The sequence below is a fragment of the Podarcis melisellensis genome, assembly GCF_964234715.1.
Source record: "Podarcis melisellensis genome assembly, chromosome: 1".
NCBI lineage: Eukaryota > Metazoa > Chordata > Lepidosauria > Squamata > Lacertidae > Podarcis > Podarcis melisellensis.
Window position 1 is genome coordinate 70,525,237 of NC_138528.1, and position 18,321 is coordinate 70,543,557.

General features: G+C 39.2%; 1 protein-coding gene across 10 annotated transcripts in view; it reads right to left on the bottom strand.

Annotated features, from left to right (window-relative positions):
* The window catches only part of SOX6 (SRY-box transcription factor 6), a 451,295-nt gene that overhangs the window by 330,739 nt on the left and 102,235 nt on the right, over positions 1–18,321 (bottom strand). For 9 of the 10 annotated variants that reach the window (XM_081925936.1, XM_081925935.1, XM_081925934.1 and 6 more), the window contains exon 3: positions 8,494–8,584. The gene's annotated coding sequence lies outside the window, so the exon portion shown is untranslated. Of the gene's footprint in view, positions 1–8,455; positions 8,585–18,321 lie in introns of all 10 variants that reach the window. The other variant, XM_081925931.1, reaches the window with a different exon arrangement.

Consider the following 18,321-nt stretch of genomic DNA (forward strand, 5'->3'; position numbering starts at 1 on the left):
TTAAATTGGATACTGGTCACCAGCAAAGCACTTGCCCTTGTGAGCATTTTAGGTATGTGACGATGTAAGAAGAGCCCTACTGGATCAGGCAAGGACCCTGCTGGTCAAGCATCCTGTTCCACAAGATACCGGGTACCTATGGGACGCCTACAAGCACGACCTGAGTACCACAGTGCTCCTCCCTGATGCAGTACTGCCCAGTACTGCCTCCAACAGTACAAGCTATTGTGGCCGGTAGCCAGTGAGAGCCTAATCCTTCATTAAGTTGCCTAAACGTCTTTTAAAACCATCCAAGTTGGCAGCTATCACTACACATTAAGGGAGAGAATGATATAGTCTAAGTATGCACTATACAGTGGCTATCTTGCTCTACCTTGCTCTCACCATGTGCCCCCAAGCCATCCATTGCAGCACATCCTCCTGATTGTTGATGTGTTAACACGGCTGGCACACGTGGCAAGAACATTAGAGATGTAACGGCACACTGTATTGGCCCGAATATAAGCTGTACCCAAATATAAGCTGCACCTTTAAAATTCGGGGGGGGGGAGACAATACCCGAATATAGACCGCTCCCTCAAAATTCTGCAGGCACTCACACCCGTTCCGTTTTACCGTATGTCTGTTTTAGCAGTGATATCGTAAAAGCCCATTTTTGTAAGGTCGCAAATTTAAGCCGCACTTTAACTTTTCATGGTTGGAATTTGGGAAAAAAGTGAGGCTTATATTCGGGCCAATATGGTATAACGTGTACACAGATAGGTGTTTTGCCTACGACCAGCAGCATGTTTCAACCAAAACTGATTTAAGATTGTAACTCACAGAAGCTCCAGAACTTTGGGGGAGGAGTGTGCAAGACAGAGAAAAGGGGGAGAGAGAGGTAAGGATTCATCTTTGTACAACCACTTAGCTCAATGTAAAGTAAGAAAATTCTGAATGACTGCCAGGTTTCAAAAACACCTCTTAAATATCAACAGATCAGACAAGGCAAAGCCTTGGATTTATGGAAGCATCCACCTCAAATCTGCTTTTGGAATCAGCAAAACCACACTGAGTTTACTACTGGCCTGACAATGACCAACACATATTACCTAACCTTGCCTTGACCTTGTACGGTGACATTCTCCCTTGACTGTGGAGTAGGCAGCAGCCAGGTCTAGCAGGCTCACCATGAAGGCATGGATCATGCAAATCCATGGTGAGAGACAGAGCCTTTTCAGTGTTGGCCCCCTATTTCTAGATGATGATCTCCCATGAAGTACTTATGTCCTCTTTATTAGTGAGTTTTTAAATACATTTTTATTTGCATCCATCCATATAATTTTAAACTGTTGATTTCTTTTTTTTGTATGATTGGTTTTGTATGCCACCTTGTGAGGATATTTGTCCTGAAAACTAGGATATAAATCTTGTAATTGATAAATATACAGTGGTACCTCAGGTTAAGTACTTAATTCGTTCCGGAGGTCCGTTCTTAACCTGAAACTGTTCTTAACCTGAAGCACCACTTTAGTTAATGGGGCCTCCTGCTGCTGCCACACCGCCGGAGCACAATTTCTGTTCTCATCCTGAAGCAAAGTTCTTAGCCCGAGGTACTATTTATAGGTTAGCGGTAAGGTTTACTTAGGGACGCAGGTGGCGCTGTGGGTTAAAGCCTCAGCGCCTAGGACTTGCCGATCGAAAGGTCGGCGGTTCGAATCCCTGCGGCGGGGTGCGCTCCCATTGCTCGGTCCCAGCGCCTGCCAACCTAGCAGTTCGAAAGCACCTCCGGGTGCAAGTAGATAAATAGGGACCGCTTACCAGCGGGAAGGTAAACGGCGTTTCCGTGTGCGGCTCTGGCTCGCCAGAGCAGCGATGTCACGCTGGCCACGTGACCCGGAAGTGTCTCCGGACAGCGCTGGCCCCTGGCCTCTTGAGTGAGATGGGCGCACAACCCCAGAGTCTGTCAAGACTGGCCCGTACGGGCAGGGGTACCTTTACCTTTACCTTAAGGTTTACTTACACAGGGAGTGTAGGAATCCAGGAGAGTGTGTCATCATAGGTCTAGTGTAAAACAAGGGTCAGAAGCCCGCAACCACCTATTATGTCACCACTTGGGAGTCTTCACTGGGAATTTTTAGCCAATTTTTTTTAAGCCAATTTTTAGTCAAGTGGTACCCTAAGCCATGTATCACCACACTGCCTATTTCCTCATTAAAGGCACAGTCCTGCCTGCTCAGTGGGTAAAGTTCTATAGGACTACTGGGACAGCAGTATTGCACCATAACAACAGGATTACAATGAACATATGATTATCTCGAGACGCTGTATTACACCTAATCCAAAGAAGCATTCAGACATGTGTTTTTAAACATATATGCATACAAATAGAGAAGTTTAGATATGCTGCAAAATGTCACAATCACTGGCACAGTTCGACAGAATTCAAAGCCTGGATTTAATTCTCTTCTTTCTCCAAAAGGCAATACAATATTTCTGTTTTCATCATATGTGTGACTTACTCCATAAGCGTACTTCAAGACACCAAATTTTTATGCTTTTGATGGGGGTTTTTAAAGCTTATTTGTTTAAGAAAGGTTTATCTTATTCCTACATTCACTCATTGAACCCATCTCCCTCCTCTTCTTCAAATTCCTCATCAAACATTTCACCAAGCCTTTCTGAACCAGAATTTAACCGGACTCTATTCAAACCTATTGCTTTATGAAATCCTTCCTGCCCTCCCCCACCAACACAGACAGACTTCTAAGCCCTCAGGTCACACATCAGGTCATGCCTGTGTTTCTACCATGCTCCATCTAACACACTGAGGAGCAGTTAAGTACTAAGAGCACCTTAATTTCCCACAAAGCTCATTTCAGATTTTCAAACCACATCACTTTGCACCTTATCATCTAAATGAGACTCTTCTTTTGAATTAGTGTTGTATGTCAAGAATATAAATTATGTTTTACACACCAAACAAAGTGAAAAATGACCCTGTAGAATTATAATTTTGAAAAGAAGGAGGAGGTAAAATTTTTGTGCTGAATTATTGTCTAAATGTATAGTATATTCAGGAGGTAATAGTTTAGATTATTTATATGATTTAAATCCAGAGACTAATGGTGTCACCCTTAAGAACAAGTCAATAGCAATTGTGCTTATTAAAACAAAGGTGTAATATGAGTTTTGTTAGTAAAGAGTACAGGGTGCTGTAATGTTAAAAATCTTTATAATAATTCCTGCAAAATAATTATTTATTAGCATTTGGAAAGGAGAATAACAAAAGCATTTTCAGCACTTTTGGACAGACAGAGGCCTTTTTCCTTCCCAAAGAGCCCAATTAAACTGCATGTATGATGAAAGTACAACTACCTCTTAGTTAGACCACTATCAGTCTGAAGCAAAGAATTTGATCGTGCTTATAAGTAGAACCATTGAAATCAATTGACTTAAGTTACTATCAAAGGAATCCTAACAACAGAAAGTCTGTCTAAGTTGTTAATTTACCCCTATTCTAAACTCTGTTCATGAGGTAATTGACTTACACCACTATAAGTGGTGGATTACTAGGTCGTGTGACTGAACTGAAAGGAGTTTGGAATGGATGTTAGTCTCTCTTTGCCCTGTCCAGCTGCTGCCACAACCCTTCCATGCCCCTGGAATGCCCCTTTTTGGGGATTTGTGTCAAACATAAATTCCACCATCTTAAGTTCCACCAGCTAAGATAAGGTGAGGGACTTTCCAGCTCAACTGGGGTGAGGCACTTTTCTGGCATAGACCCAGCCGAGCCCAAATTCAACCAGGAAAGCCCAAGTTTCTCCAAATCCAAACTCTCACATCCCAGTGGGGTCTTGGTTTTGGATTGTGCTGTTAGTCTGAAGCCAACACAACAATGTTCCAACACTGCTTTGAGCTGCAATAACCAAAGAAATGTCTGCCATCTTATTCTGGGTTTCACCTACCTACCTACCTATTTACATAATCTCTTAAGAAAAAATTCTAAAGCTATGCACAATAATTCATTCAGGCGACAATAAAAACAGTATAAAAATAACCATTTAATCCCCAAAATGTATGTGTGTATTTAGAAAAGTATTTATATACTGCCATGAAATATACCAAGGCAATGTATACAATCAAATATAAAACAATATTTTAAAATTTGAATAAATACAGATAATCCATTCAGCTGACTGACTAATGACAAATTAAAGATTACAAGAAGCATAACTGAGATCACACCTCTGGAAAGGTGTGTCTAAATAAAAAAATTTCAACAGGAACTCAAAGATCACCTCTGTCTAATTTGTACAGGGTAGGAATTCCATAAACAAGCAAATTCCAATATACATATACTAATAGGGTAGCAACTTATGCATCACAAAAAAGGAAATAATGATAATTATTCATAGGAAGATGCAGATTATGACCGAATTGCTATAATTCAAATAGAAATTGGGATGGCTCAGTTGGTAGATCATGAGACTCTTTATCTCAGGATTGTGGGTTCAAGCCCCACATTGGGCAAAAGAAATTCCTGCATTGCAGGGAGCTGGCTTCAAAGCCCTTGCTCTACCTTCCTATGGTTCCTTACCTTTAAACCTGAAGTGGACCTAACACTCCTTCAAGTATAAGGACCCTTTCAAACAGTGGATTGCTCACTACACTGTAGGTCACATGGCCACCTATATGTCATTTTGGTCACTACTTGGTATCACCATTTCCGTATCCTGTCCCACTTAGCTTTTATACATGCCAAGATGCTGACACCAGACTTCTAATATAGAATTAATTTGTGCCCTCTTGTATCACATGGAATGGAAATGCTACTTAACCCAAGAATAAACTTAGTCTCTTAAAAGTTCTTTTAAAAAAAGTTCTATTGAATATCTTTCATGTTCCTTTATGCCTTTGTGCATAAATTTTGTTACAGGAGCTGATATACATTGGTTTAATCAAATTACTTCTTCAAAGATTTATTTGGGGCGATTGGATAAATGACAAATCAGGAGAACAAAGTGGGGTCTACAACAAAATATTGCAGTGTATGTCCCACCCTCTAAGGAGAGTGCTCTTGTTCAGGAATCCAGCCAACCTGAAAGAGGAGTCTTGTTATACTATTCAACCCTGGGGCTGGGAGTTTCAGGAGTTGCAAAGAAGGCCTTCCCAGGCCTATTCCCGCTGTGCCACAGAGTGGTAGGCTGCTGCTCCCAACCCAAGCCTGTTATGGCTACATAGCCAAGAATGTAGTTCTTCTAGAGTGGGAAAGGGGGAATGCACATCCACTAAACATCCCTCTATAATGCAAGGTTTCGCCTTTTTTAGTACAGGATGAGAATTGATTAACCTCAAGATGTGCATCCTCACAAAACCAAATTCACCTCTCCTCTTCAGGAGAAAGCAATGGCATGTTGGGATGGAGGCAGTGGTGACTTCCTGGTGGTTGCACTGCACCTGTGAGGTCCGAGGAGTTTGGGGTTAGCAGCAGCCCCACAGGTGCCCAGTGCCATCTCCAGGAGGATACCACTCCCTCCACCCTTATCCAAAAGCAACAGCTATCCAGGGTACTTCATATTCTCTGTCAGGGCTTGAACAGGTCAATTTGCTCTCTTTCCCTGCCCTCCTTTTTCCTTGACTGATATCCTAATATTCTGTCTCTCTAATGTTGTCTGCCATAGGCTTAACATATAAATTTGCCTGCATTCTGGGTTCTTTACACCCCCTTTCTAATTCTCTAGGCCCAACTGGCATTCTTTTCTAAAAGCTCACAGGTGACTCAGGTACAATTCCACATTCATCTAGAACTCAAGACACTCTAGACTAGACACTCTGTCACTCTCTGCCATGTTGTGGGGATAAAATAGGATAAAACTATGTCTGTTGCTCCAGGACCATTGGGAAAGAGCAGGAGTTGGGTTTCTTTTGAGAACTGTGCACAAAACATTAACCATCCCACAGAAGTAGTAAGTGGCATTTATTATTTTGTTTACAATGTCACTTGTCTTGTTTTGCTTTTTAGCACCGAAAGCATCTATCTTGATTCTCCCTCCCCTCTTACGCTGATTACTTACATTCAAGAAAAACCATGGTATTGAAGAAAATAAAAAAGCAGTTTTACATAAAGTTGAATTATTATGAATATGCTGTTTGCTGCTGCCAAGATTGTGTTGGCTAGGCACTGCAAAAGTGAAACAATACCATCTATGAAGAAAAAGCTGATCAAGGCTTTAGAGACTGCCAAAATTGATACATTGACTGATAGCATACAAAGAGAAATGGACTATTTCATCAGTTCCAGCCCTAGATAAATGGAGTACAATACTACAGATTATGCACGGAGGGGGGGAGGAGTTCATTGGAGAGACGTTTGTTTTTATACTTTGACATCATTTAATAAAATAACATTTTAATAAAACAATAAAATAACATTTGCAGAACTCCACAGGTTCCTAGAGGGCCATGCCTGACAGAGGTACTGGGAGAGGAAAGGAAGGGATCTGTAGCATTGCAAATAAACTTCAGCTACCTTTTCTAACAAAACACTAACAAGGTTCCAAAGAACATGAATGGAAGTTACCCATAGACAATTTAGGCTGTATCCAATGAAGTCATCACACTAGCACAAGGACTTCTACTCCCTTTCCACAACCACCACAAATCTCCAGAGAGTTGGGGAACCCCTAGAACAGATTTGGTGTGTTTGTGTACATGTGGCACACAGGAAGAGAAAGTCTCTCTGCACAGAAAGAAGTCCTTGCACTAACAGGACCACTTCCTTGGACACAACCCTATGGTTTACACTGCTTGCCTTTATATAGTGCAATGATTTACTGCATAATTTTATTACTTGTTTTTCCGGGGTTAAATTATTTTTGGACGATTTACCTAATTGATTTCTTTTTTATTGTTTTTGCCTTTAAAAACTATATGTGCAATTTGATTCTTTCTACACATTTCTCAGAAAAAGTTATAACCAAAAATGGAGATGTTATTTGTGTTTGAATTCTCCTAAACTCCTTTGCTGTCTATGATTCAGAAATGCCATCTGCTAGAGTTTAATTTAATAGTTTGAATACTTAGTCCTGCTTTATAAAACCAGTAGTTGTTATGAAGGGGCTGACAAAAGGGTCAAAATAGATATTTCTAGGGAAACTAACTGGAATGCAACTCCTGAAGCTATAGATTCTGCATTGTCTGTATTTTCTATTTATGAATATACAGCAATTGCTTAATTGCTGAAGGCATGTGGAGTGTGTTGGGTTTGGAGTTGTGAGCCATGTATAACTCACTAGATGGCTTTGGGAAATGACTACATCTGACCCTATCATACCTCACAACGTTGAAATGATAACCATATGATATGAAGAAAAGAGGTAACTTTGTAGAACACTTTTACTCAACCAGTAACATACCACTGACAAAGGTACCCAAATCTTTAATAAATGGGAGGGGAGGAGTTCCAGCATGCAGCAGAAGTGGTGGGTAAGGTGTGGCAGAAAGGTGGGGGGCAGAGACAGACACATTCCTATTTTGCCTTAGGTGCTGAAATGGGATGAACTGCCCCTGATTCTTCCTATGGCAAAGCAAATATGTGAGAATTGCAAGCGCAGGTGTAACTATAGATCTCCATCATTTTTCACAACAATTATATTAACTTTTTACAAATCCAGTGCCAGGAATGCTCTTAATCTCTCCATAATAAATAGTGATATCAACGATGATTTTTGTAGTGACATAGCCTTTTCAGACTCCTGGTAACTAGAATGTAGGTAGACCTTTGGATAACACAGTTGCTCAGTTAAATGGATCTTATGCTGAATTGTCGTGCATCCAGGAAACTGTGTTTTCAAAACCTTAAATTTTAAATCTAGTCTTGAAATAGGAAGCATAATTTAAGGGAGAGTTAATCCTTAGAAAAGTGTGCATACATTCCTAAAATATTGCCCCACTAATCACAGAGCTCTGCAGGAGGGGCCTCCTAAAAAAACCATCTCACCTGAAAGTCTGTTACATAAAACATAGGAATAAACCCTTTAGTGTGGCAAAACCTACCCTTTGGAACTCCCTCCCATTACATATCAGACAGGTGCCATATCTCTTTTTGGTGCCTATTTCCTCTTTCAACAAGCCTTTATCTTAGTCTGTATCTATACTGGATTTCAAATGGCTTTTCTGTGAGTTTTTATTGTTGATATTTCTTATTGTAAAGTCAGTGTGGGACATTTCATGGGACTGCCTCAGCAGAGAGGTCTACATGCAATAAATGAAATCAATACTACCTATGTACATGTGTACAGTAGGATAAGACAGCACTCTCCAAACAATGGGGGCACCCAACATAGTGGAGGGAAAACATTTCTAATGCTCATTTATTTTATATTATCTAGGTCACCGCCTAACTAGAAAATATGGAGTATGAAGATATTATAAAGGGAGAAAATATGGCAGGTGAGAAAAGCATTTCCCTTACCACTGATTAGAACATTTAGGTGAGTATGCAAATGTTACCTGGCCCCGTCACAGGCTGCCTTTCTGCTCTAGCAGTGTCTCGTGAAAGGTGTCATCAGAGAAGAAACCAGCAAGACAGCATCTAGTAGGTCTATTAAAAACAAAGATAGAAAATAAGTTGAATAATTGTGAAATACTAGCAATCACAGGCTAATGGTTTAATCTGCATGACTGCTTGACTAGCTGAACCTTTGGTTTGATCATCTAGATCTTCTTTTGTTCTTATTTTAATGGGAGAGTGTAAGGGTACATTAAAGTGCTTAGTTGTGCCTTGATCATCCTCTGGTAGCAGATGTCTTTTAAAAGTTGTTATCGTATGGAAATGGTCATCTGTTTCCACCTTTACTCTCTTGAAGTCCTAATGGAACTTTCTCCACACTGAATCAATGTAGCTCCCTTGTATAATTCAGGCACTTACTTCCCAATATGGATCATTTTATTTCTTTTGTAAAAAAAAATACCATTTAGTCTAAAGCAGTTTATATATCTTGCACTAGTTTTATTTTCATTTACAAAGTAAACAAGTAAAAAATAAATTCTTGCATGCAGAAAGACACAGAAGTAGCTCATATATTTTGTAAGTTGGTGGATGGTTTCTCAGACAGATCCTAAATGTAATATGTACACAGTTTTATTCTTGTGCTTTCACTGAATGTTGTTAAACTGTCCAGCCTGCAAGTCGGAACTATATGACATTGCAAAAGCTTTACTGTTTTTAGATGCCAAGCACTCTGTGATGTCTTCCATCTGGAGAGGAATACAGGATTAAAATAAACATCAAATTGTGGAGATCACAAGGGGCAATTTGTCAGCAGGAAAAGGTAGAGAGGGGTCAGTTACCACAGTGTATTGCTACAGTGCCAGCAATGCAGCATCTTTTAGAGTTCATGGAGACAGTGCACCTGACTAATGATCTTATTAGAGCACTACATAGTCAAAGAAAACAGGGCCTTGAGAAAAGATGGAGCAGAGAAAACATTGCAGGAAGTGTAAAATTCTTATAGCAGAAATAATGTCTTGCTGCTATAATACATACACACTGCAATATCTAGAAGAGCTCAAGAGAGTGGTCAGCAGAATGTGTGTTTGTGAAGATCCATGACAGGTCAACAAATCTCTTTCTAAGGAAATAATTATTCTTACAGAATGTCAACCCTTGCAAGGCAGAAACAGGACAGGTGCTGACATTCTCCAAAAATGCCATTTTAAATTCATCCATGTCTAACACCCTGGGGAGTATAATTCACCCTTATGAAATATCAGCCTGAGGTTGTGAGTGTCTTCTTTGGTTTAGGAATATTTCCACTGACCATGTCTGAAGAAAGAAAGGTGAGAAAAGGATGATAAATAGTCTCCAGTCTTACACAGTCCTCCGCCTCTGGCCACAGCTTCTCAAATAAAGGAAAAGGAAGAGTTCACATTGGTGATTTTAGGTTCAGGGGTATACTTGGAAATTATTCAGAACACAGTAGGGCAGCACTGCAGCACAGCACTATAGTAACTCTGGAGATCTGGGCAGCTATTTAACCCAGGCATAAGCTCCTAACAGGCTGAGGATACCATGCACAGCCCTTTCCCTGAAGGCACTGTGGTAGCATTCGTAGAAGTGCCAAGACAAGAGAGACCTTTTCCAGTTATGTTTTTAATACAGTAAAAAAAACCCTGCATAAAGGTACTTCAAACAAAAGTAAATTCACAGAGAAGATATAATCTTACAACTGTTATTATATCATCTAGTAGCTTTTATGATTTCAATTAACTAGTAGCTTGTTCCAAGAACATTTAAATACTTACGATTTGATAACTATGGTTAATCTTCATTCAACCTAAGATTACGCAGAGTAATTACATGTAAACAGGAAAATGAATTGAATAATACTCCCTGTTCCACTGTCGGACACTATATTGTGTATTGTACAGTATATACAATTAGCGTTATATTGCTAAGCTAAAAATATTGGTGAAGATCTAAAAATGACTAACACTGCCTTTTTTAAATTAATGTCTTATTAGTTGGGTGAAGTACACTGACAAAGAATAATTTATGCTTATTCAAACTGCTCTCGACATCTTCAGGTGTTTCCAAATGAGCTCACAGAAGAGTGATTAAATGCATCTGATAACAAGCCACACATTGCTGAAATTACTTACCGCCTCATTTTATGATTAATTAAACATGTAGATTAAAGTTGCAAAAGAATTTAGATTAATGAGCAAGTTAAGTCTTGCTGATATAAGTGAATTGGGAATTGGATGCTCTGTGGAACTTTATAAACATGCATTTTATAATGAGTAAGACAAGGCTACATGTTGAATCCTGGCCACAAGGGCCTTTGACGATGCAGTCTTTTTTAACATGGTTTGACAGCTTTCAAATAACATTCTACTATAGGCTTTAAACTTTGTGCATTGCTGTAAAACATGAGACTACATAACTCATGTATTAGGAGTACAATTATTTCCAAGCTCTCCAAGGTAATGACCCCCTGTAGCAGCAGCTGTTCAGAAAAATTACAGGCTCAATTGTTATTTTAATCAGAGAGAGTTTAGTTGTTAAAAGCAGTTATGCAACTTGTAAAATTATATGACACCTCATCAGTGCTTTCTCTGCAGCATCCTTTAGCCAAAAAGAAAAAGGAAAAGAAAAATATAAAGCACCACAGCTTGGGCTTATTAGTAAAGCTTGGTACTCAGTCATTCATAAAAAATTCAAAGCCATTTATTAGTGTGGTTTCCGTGCAAGGCAAGGTAATGTTTAAATTTACGATGACTCTTATCAGCTCCATGAGTGTTTCAAAATATCTGCTGGGTTTGCGGAACATCCAATTTTTCTCTTTTAAGACCAGGTTTTCCTAATCCAAGTAGCTTAGTCAGTGTCAGAAAGCCAAGATGGACTTTATGGTTTTGCAGGGGAGAAACAACTCAGATTATTCACAGGAACCTAGCACACCACGTATAGCAATTCAGAAAAAAGAAGATGGAAAGCATAACCTGATAGTTAACATGGTACACTTGCCATACAATCTCCCATTTGTTACTGTATCTTGAGCTGATACCATACAATGGACAGTGGCACTTAGGATGGATGTGTAAATCACAAGCCTGAGTAGCCCCAGACCTTTCAAATAGATCAGTCATGTATGTTGTTCAGTAACAGCTTACTTGTACTCTAGAAAAGAAGGGAGAATTTATGTTTTCAAACACAGCTAACCAAGAGTTTGTCACAAAACAGGCCATGTGGACATAATTATCAAGTACATGCTACGCCGACAGTGGCAAGTATCAAGTTATTTTAACAGCAGGCCTGGCAGCTTCAGTACTTTATAATCATTTGTTTATATAAGACCAAATACAAATATATACTTTGCCTCCAGAAGCTTCAGTTGTGATGCTGAATATGGGTTAGATCCAGAATTGCTCTTCCACAGATCTTAAAAGGAAAGCGGCTCAGTAAAATGATCAAGTGATAGTCTAATAAATTTATAGGGTTGGATCTAACTGTCTCATTAGCAGAACCCCACTCATTGGATGCTCCTGTTGGAAGAAGCAGGGAAGCAATTTTCACTAATTTTTCCTTTCCCTTGCAGCATTCGCATCACCTTCCATGCTGTTTCAGAACATCCACTAACCCTTGGAAGCAGCTTTTCAGGGGCCACAGGGCGGAAAGGAGAATTGGCAAAAATCACCTGTCTCCTTCCAACAGAAACATCCTGATAGCGGAGTTTTGCTGAAGGAAACTATGAATCCAATCCTGCTTAGAAGTTGAGGATAAAACATTTTACTAGGTCACTTTCCTTTAACGTATAGTTAACACTAAGGAGATATTTTTATTCGTTCATATTTTTAAGTATATGCCTCTTTAAAATAATGCCAGAACTGTCTTTTCAAATGACTGCTTTGCTAAGACCTGGAAATTACTTAGCAAATGTTTTAGGTGTCAATTTACATATTATGGTTTCATATAAAAATGTCTTCCCTCCTTTAAGCAAGCTTGGCTGTATCATTCTAGGAGAATAATTGTGTTTGGGTATTTTTTTCATCCAAACATTGACTTCAAAGCACATTTTTCAGGTAGGAGAAACCATGCCAGTATGCCATTCTGATGTTACAGGACAGAATATTTTCAGATACAACTATAGAAACCTGTGTGCAAAAATCAACTCTCTTTCCTAAAACATCTCCTTCCCATCCTGGGGCAGTAGACTTCATGAATCTCCTCCTGCCTTCCAGATAGAAGAAGAAGAGCGAGAAGGAACAATTTTTGGACTGTCCTTCAATTGCCTTCAGATGTTCTAAAGAAGTAGCCAATGAAGAAACATAGGTGAGATGTGCTTCCAATATAATGCTCAAAATGGAACTTGCATGGTGGGTGAAATTTGCAAGCTCTGGGCATGGTAACATTTGTACTGCATCACACTGATGTGAAAAGGAAGGGTCTGCAATCAGAACAACAGTTTGATTTAGTTCAGATGCTGGTACTTGATTTTATATTCAGGTTGAACTTACTGTTTGTCATTTTGATTGTTTTTTAAGGATAGAAATGCAATCAAATATGCCAGGTCTGAATTTTCGCTCTTTGGAATTCTGCTGTGTAACACTGTGCATATCCCATTAATCAACCAACCAACCAGTCAATTACTTAAATTAATATACCACCCTTCATCTTAAGATCCCAGGACAGTTTACAATATAAAAACACAAAAATATATAGCATATTAACAAACAAAAACAATACCCCCACACACCCTGTTTTAGAGGAATGAAAGAAAACAGGATTATTTTGCAGACAACAAAACAGCCCATCAAATGGACCTTTCTCTTAATCTTGCTTTACTGATGGAACAGAAGGGGGTCTAAAAATGTTCATCCATTTTGAGCAAGGGCAGGAAATTTTGCTCTTACTTTGACTTTTCCCCCCTTAGGTCCATATGCTACTTACATTATCCCTGGTGGGATTGCTTTGGGAGGAGGTCCCTGATAATGCCGATAAAATTGCAAAACAGGGAAAGAAACAGGTGCAAATGTGGAGGAAAGCATGAAAAAGGGTTGAGGGATTTCAAAACTTTTATCATGCCCAAACCTCCTCCGGCCTCTCTCTCTCTCTCTCTCTCTCTCACACACACACACACCCTTACCTCAGTTTGGGAGTTCAAGAACATTGGCAAATGTTCAAGAGGAGAGCAAAGGAAAGCTGACTTGAGTGCTTACCACACCAATATCTCCCTTATTCTGGGAAGCTAGCACATGAGGCAGAAACTGTATTGCCTTATGTTCTCCTTAATTGTAAAGTTTATGCATGCAGGGAGATTTTTAAGATGGAAGAGAACTTAAAATCACCTTTGTGAATACTGAGAAAATATAGTTTTTGTCCTGTGTAGCTAAAGTTACTATGATTCATATCCAGTCATTTTTTAAAAATATAGTTCTATGAAGGTTCAGCATATATGGTGATTTGATAGGACTGTGCATCTCAAAAGGTATCATGCAACCAGAACCGGTATTTCCTAAATGTCCCATGTGGTTCATTTAAATACTCTAACCAGTTGGCGAGATAAGGAATCATTCTGACTTCTCCACATGCTGTTTATATATGACCAATAGAAGAAATATGTATTTCCTGTCACACTTCCACTTGGTTATTATTTACCCAAAAAATGCATTGTTTCCTGTTAACTGAACATATGACTGCAATGTAATTCATTCCCACCTTCCTTCCATGCTTCTCCTACATTCTTGGAATTCTGTCTGAAGGAGTTATTAAAAATAGTACAAGGGAGAAATAAAGTCCAATACAGACAAATAACATAGCCAAAATAATGGTCCAATTAATCAACAAAATTATGACATCTCCCTACTCTGTTGCCCTTTCAGCAGAGAACAGCACTGAATGCCTAAAAAGGCCCTGCAAGACTTGCAAGTTATTTTAAAGGAATGGCATAAAAATTACTGTCCGGAGAGCTGCCTGGGAAAAAACACATGCAATAAAGCAGCATAACAGAAATGAACAAATTTTTCCAGTTAGCAAAATTATTATTTTAAGAGTGGTCTATTTTCAATTATTTGCCAGCTACATAGCAATTTAGTTAAGAAAGAAAGAAACCATTAACATAAAAAAGGAAACTGCACCAAGAACTGTAACAACAGTCTTATTCTGGAGATTGGCCAATGGAAAATATTGTTAATTGGCATGTTTCTTTCCTCTCAGAAAGCTTTATAGAAATCCCTCTCCTACAAGAAGACATATTTCTGCAGATGGAGAAGGGGACAGTTTATAAACTATCAGGCGATTACAAGGAAAGAAGGATCAGCATTTAGCCAATCTTCAAGGGGATAGTTTTAAACACGTAAAATGGAGCCTATGGAATTACATGAAATACAACTTTTATTTTATAGGGAGATTCATGTACAAATGTAGAATCAAAGCAATTATTAACAAGAGCAGTAAGAGGTTCTGCTACTGTCCCACTTAATCAAAGGCTCAAAATACGATTGCTCTGGAGTAAGTATGCACAGGTTGCCTAAATAAATCTATTTATTGCATAGCTGTTATGTTAGCAGCCTCATACCTAGCATTCTAAGAAACCAAAAAAATCTGTGAAGCTTTGAAATCAGTGGTTAAAATTGGTGCAGTTTTGAAAGGTTCAGTCTGCCATCATGTCCAACTATATCCAAACAGAGATGAAAACCTACTGCTTGATATCAGGAACCATCATGAAAATATTGGCTGAAATATCTTAAGGGATGTACAAATGTATAACAAACAAACTTTGTAAAATATATGTTATTTATAAAATACCGTATTTTTGCTCTATAAGACGCACCAGACCATAAGACGCACCTAGTTTTTGGAGGAGGAAAACAAGAAGAAGAAAAATCTGAACCCCAGAAGCCAAAACAGCAAGTTGCTGTTCTGGCTTCTGGGATAGCTGTGCAGCCTGCATTCGCTCCATAAGACGCACACACATTTCCCCTTACTTTTTAGGAGGGGAAAAGTGAGTCTTACAGAGCAAAAAATACGGTAAATAAATTCCAAGCCTTCAAATAATTCATTCTTGAGATTTGTCATTGAACTCAGTCGGGTTACTACATAAGAGTTATTGGAACTGTAATGCTTCTGGGACAGCTGCCCTTTGCCTTTCAGGAATAAATGGGTGTCATTATTTATCTTTCTTTTTTTAATAATATTTTAAAGTACATAAAGATATTCCATTTAAAATATTATAGATCAACATAATTTTTGAATTGTGCCAAGCAATCTAAAGTAGAAACAAAATGTGACGACATGAAATTCTATACTGTACATTCATGAGACTCATATGCAATATGACTAAACGATAGGTCTGGTCACTTATTCACAACTTATTTAACTATTCCTAATGCTATTTCAAATATAATCAATGTCCATCTCATGAGAGAACTAACAATTTGGCCCTTGGCATTCACCTTCCATCATAAATAATGTATAGCTGGAGTACTCAAGATGCAGAGATGTATTTTCCATCTCACTACCTTCTGATAGGCTGTAGCAACTAGATGGTACATGCTCTGTGTGCAATAGATCCCAGGTTCTATCCATAGCATCCCTAGGCACGGCTGGGAAAGACTCCTATTGGTAATGATACTGAGCCACTGCCAGTCAGTGCAAGTAATGCTGCATTACATGGAGCAGTGATCTGACTCAGTATAAAGCTGCTTCCCAAGTTCCTAAATAAAGGAATCCAGAATGGGGCTGTGGAAATGAAGCCACAGGACTTTTCAGATAGCAATTGGCAATATTCTTGATGCCTGGGGTCACTGGGGCAGGGGAAAGTGTGTCACTGTCCCCATAGGAATTCCTGCCATTTTGATGATTCTAGGCCCCAAGGCACCTTACAATCAGATTTTTAAACCATCAGTCATAAGCAATCAATGAAACAAGACTAAGAGAGAGAAAAGAAAAACATCATCAAAAACATCCTATTTCTCAGTGCTACTGATAAAAATTAAAGGCTGGCAAAGATTTTTATTCACCTAAGCAGATTATGAAGGCTTTCAGCAGCTTCTGAAACACCAGCAAAGTAGGAATCCAACAAACATACCAGTCCCCAAGTTACCCAGACTTTTAAATGACAAGAGAAGCACTATGAATTGTATTTGGGGCGCCTCCAGACTGTCACTATTTTGCAAGAGGGGTTCAAGTATATACTGTAAATTTAGATTTGTGCAATTAAAGTGTATTAAAGCGCTCTACTGCAATAGCGCAACAAATGCACTTTAAGATGTAGAAACACCCTGCAAGCAAATCAGGATGAATGTTCAATAAATAAGACAGAATTAAAATCCCAGTTAGAAAATGCATTAAAAAGTATGGAATGAACTAATGGGAGGATGTATAAACAACTCACAAGCAAATCAGGATAAACTGCCACAGTATTTTGAGCTGGATACATTCTCTGAATGCTATTCATAGGTCATATATAACACTAGTGCAACTTAGAGGTTATTATAGCATGTAAAACTGTAGCAAGATCAGCCTGTTTCAGGAAATACAAAAACACTAGTCTTCCAACACTACCTCTAGAATCAATGAGCAAGCTAAGAACAGAACCACTGGAGCATGGAAACAAGGATATGATGGTCAATTATATTAAAAACACTCCATTGTTTCTTTTGCAGCTAAGATTGTCCATCAAGACAACCAAAGCTGTACAATTTCAGTTCCAAAAACCAGACTGAAATGGATCCAGATAATTTTTCTTTATTCGGGGATGTCTGGAGTTGGGCTACCAATGCTCATTCAAGCACTAAAAGGGAAGGTTACAAATGGGACAATATTTGGAAAAGGGACGCTTCTTAAGGAGTAGCTTTGACAGCTGCCTCCTTCAAGGCAGCTCTGACCACTCCCTCTCCCAAAGAAGAACTGACCACCTCTTGGGCCCAGCTGATCACTCCCTTTAGCCAAGAAGAACAAAAGTTGAGTACACAAGTGGTACACCACATTTCTCCAACATCCTATCCATTCCTCAGACCACAACAACTGAAAATCATCCAAGCAAAAGTACACGGAGGAGCAAAGAACTGTACTGAAACAAACTAGCATCCAAGTTGGAGCAGATGCAAGCAATTTTATCTGCCAAATGCTGTGTAAATATATCACAATGGGCTACCAAGGGTTCCAGCAAACTGTTCTAGAAATGCAAATGAAGAAGCTCTGCTGGATGGCAATGAGCAGATGCAATGGTGGTATAAAAATAGTCCCCCTCTGCTGCCATCGTCACCATGAAATAGGCTCTAAAATTGTACTGTATTCTCTGTCTTGTAATGCTCACTGAGCTGTTTGTCATGTGTGTTCTACCCATCATTCCTGTGGTTCAGAAGCATTGCTGCCTTCAACTGTCCCTAGAAATAAAAACCCACAGAACCACAACATCTAACCTGAGACCTCACCTCCTCCACCAGTGCACATAAGAAGCCTGAGAAGATCTCCAGTCCATCTCATATGCACAACACTAAGTTTAAACAGTTGTTCATATGCACAACGCTAAGTTTAAACTGTTGAAAATGCAATTCTTTCCTTGAAGAGGGAATGGAATTCTGTCAGAAGACAGCAGACATTAAGAACCACAGATCCAGATGTCAAATTTGGTCATCTGACCCTTTCTATTTGGGCTTTGGATCTCTCCCCAGGCTATGTCCTCCTGCTGTAATTCCCCTTCACCATGTGACACACCTCACTGGCCCTGCTCTGTGCTCTCCTCAAGTGTTTTGGCCAGGTGGAAATATGTCTTTGAACTGTGATGATGCTTCTTGGTAGCACGGATGGAAGATAGAGGGGCTACAACGTACCCT